The sequence below is a fragment of the Aplysia californica genome, unplaced genomic scaffold (genome assembly GCF_000002075.1).
Source record: "Aplysia californica isolate F4 #8 unplaced genomic scaffold, AplCal3.0 scaffold00014, whole genome shotgun sequence".
NCBI classification, from domain to species: Eukaryota; Metazoa; Mollusca; class Gastropoda; order Aplysiida; family Aplysiidae; genus Aplysia; species Aplysia californica.
The window spans coordinates 1,927,134-1,930,645 of NW_004797284.1; positions in this window are offsets into that span (position 1 = coordinate 1,927,134).

A 3,512-nucleotide genomic window follows, 5' to 3' on the forward strand; every position below is an offset into this window, starting at 1 on the left:
TTACTGTTATGTGTCATGTTAGACTCCTGTATGTATGTGTTACTGTTATGTGTCATGTTAGACTCCTGTATGTATGTGTTATGTTAGACTCCTGTATGTATGTGTTATGTTAGACTCCAGTATGTATGTTATGTTAGACTCCTGTACGAACATAACCTGTGTTATGTTACACTCCTGTGTTATGTTAGACTCCTGTGTTATGTTAGACTCCTGTGTTATGTGTTATGTTAGACTCCTTTGTGTGTGACTTTCAAATTTAGAGCAACAATAGATGAGCAAAGGTGACTGCGTCATTGGCCCGTGTTTTCTCTTTTGTTTGTCACGTGTGACTTTCTCCGATTTTTTACGAAAGTGGTTGGTTGTGCTCTGGTGTGGTTTGTTCATTCTCTTCTGTCAAACGTCTATCGTTCTTATCTCTTCTCCTTCTTTTCATTCAGTGTATGTTGTTAATGTCTAGTTACACTTTTAATTCTAATCTTTGGCACTTACAATACAAGACATATTATATGTGAAGCGTGCTAACAAAATGAGTTACTTCTCGGATTTGAGCCCTATTGGAAACAGATACATCACACTTATAGGTGCAGTTTTTACAATTTATAATTATGAAATGTTAAAGGGAATGTTATACTTAAAGAATATGAAGTCAGTAGAAAATCTACAAATTTGACACTTGTGTCTATTTTGGGCCGATATCTCCATTTGTGGATTGTGAGAAGTAACTCATTTTGTCAGCATGCCTCACATATGATCTAATTGTGTTGCAAGTAATGCAAATGCCTTAAAACTCTTACTAAAACTAAAACTGAACATGACTTTTCATCGGCGTCTGTGGTGTAGTGATTAGCCACTGAGCTATTGGTCGCTGGAGACTTGAACTTGATTCCCAAGTGGGAAGAATTATTAACAAGTAAATGTACGAGGCAGGGGTAGGCCACAGGAAACATGGAGGAGATGTGTTGAAAGGGACATTAGAGAAATGAAGCTCACTTGGAACGAGCTAGGAAGGATGGCTTAGGACAGAGATAAATGGGAAGGAGCTTGTATGTGGCCTATACCCTGCCAGGGGTGAAAGGGAAAGGCATTGATGATGATGATGGATGAAATGTATTATGCGTCTCGGTGTTTCTGCTGGGATGTTGTGTCTCTCTCAGCCTAGGTTGGCCCTCACAGACACAGTCGCGGCCCGACTCCTAAATTATCAGAACTGAGTCGATTGGGGGGTAAAAATACCTAAATTTTAAAAGACAGCCAGTCTTTTCAGGACGTGTCACGGAAATGAAATCTATTCGCTTTTTCGCGAAGTGGGATGAATTTTTAAATTGTATCGTGATTTTAAGGAAGAGTTTCGGAAATACTGCTGTAGCGTACAAAAAATATGTTTTCAGAAGAAAAAAAAATCCTTGAAATCAGTCACCGCCAAGAACAACGCAATCAAAGACGAGTGGGTGGGTGGTTTGCGGGTGCTCTGGTGTGATTGGTTTCTTCTTTCCTCTTTCCTATCATCAGACCTATTGTCTTTATCTCCCCTACTTGTTTATGTTTGTCACTCTCTTGTAACACCTCCAATTTTATTTTCTGGCGCTTATTATATGATCTTATGCAGTTGTGAGCGCCGTAAAACCTCTACTAAAACTAAAGACGAGTGGAAACGCTACCCGGCGGAGTGGCAGTACTTCAAGCTCAACATGTTCCTGATTTGTGGGCCTAAATAGAATGGGAAGCTACGACAGTGCGAGCAGAGACACACATCAAAGACACTGCACTCAGTCTGGATTTTAAACTTTGTTGGTGGTATATCTCAATAATCTCATGATTTTCCCATGGTAGTCCTGAGATTATTAGAAATTTCCTCCACAAACTTTTCTGTGGTAGACTCGACCAGTCTGATGTCAGCTTGTTACTGCTCATGGGCTGGCCCGAAAGGGGTGAACAGGTTATTTTTGTTGCAAAATAAAATACAGCCTGTGGAGACAGTTGGAAATTTTGTTTAAAATTACAGCTAGTGGAGACCCTTTCCACTAGCTGTATTTTATTCTAAGTTTTTCAAACCGTTTCCCCTGCTTGTATTTTCTTTTGTTTTAAAACCGTCTCCACTTGCTGTATTTTATTTTGTTTTAAAACTTTCCCGTACCTGCATTCAAGTTTAAATTTTCCAACCGTCTCAACTAACTTTATTTTATTTTTTATTTTCCAATTTTCTTTTCTATTTTAAAACCGTTTCCCCTATTTGTATTTTATTTTATATTTTTGAACCGTCTCCACTTGCTATAATTCATTTTGTATTTTCCAACCGACTCCACTAGCTGTATTTCGTTTTCTGTTTTCCCGTACCTGCATTCTATTGTAAATGTTTCAACCATCTCCAATAGATCTAGCTGTATTTTATTAAATATATTCCCACCATCTCCACCTAGTGTATTTTCTTTTCTTTTTTCTAACCGTCTCCACGCGGTGTAATTCATTTTCTATTTTTCAACTGTTTCCACTGGTTGTATTTTTTTTTTTTCTATTTAAAAACCGTCTCCCCTACCTGCTTTCTATTTTAAATTTTCCAACCGTCAAATATAATTTAAAAAATAAAATAAATAAATACAGATGGTGGAGACGCTTGGAAATTTGAAATAAAATGCATGTAGGAGAAACGGTTTTAAAATAGAATATAAATGACAGCAGTGGAGACGGTTGTAAAATAAAAAATAAAGTACAGTTAGTGGAGATGGTTGGAAGATATAAAGTAGAATACAGGTAATGGAAATGGTTTTTAAAAAAAGGATACAGCTAGATGAAACGGTTGTAAAATAGAAATCAAAATACAACTAGGGAAGACAGTTTTAAAGTAGAAAAAAGTTACAGCTAGTGGAGACAGAAAATTTAGAATATAATGTATGTGAGGGAAACGGTTTTAAAACAGCAAATAAAATACAACTAAGAGAGACGGTTGGAATATAGAGAGGGAGAGAAACAGAGAGAGAGATTGAGAAAGAAAGAGAGAGAGAGAGAGTGAGTGACACTGACAGAGAGAGTAAAAGGGAGAGAAACAGTGAGTGAGCGAGTGAGAGAGACAAAGAAAAAGAGAGAGAGAGTGAATGACTCTCCCACACAGAAGACCCGAAACCAATCTCTGAGGCGGTGTGACATTTTTATCGAGCATCTTGGACTTTGTCAGCTGAGATAATGTCGTATCTCTTTCTTCAGAACAGGTTGATCCTTTTTGTTTCAGTGTTTAACGGCACTTGCAACACAAGCAGGTCATATAAGTGCCAAAGACTGGAGACGTCATACAGGCCGGGAAGCCCGCCTCCTAAATGATCTAAATTGTGTTGATCAGGCCGTAAGAAAAACAACTTTAAAAAACAGTAAAAACAAAACACCAACGTTAGAAAACAACAAAATCGACAAGCATACATTTCGTTTTATTTGTGACCAACATAGATTTAATTCAGTGGAAGTCAATTCAACAATATATATTATAATATTATATATATATATATTATAATATTATATATATA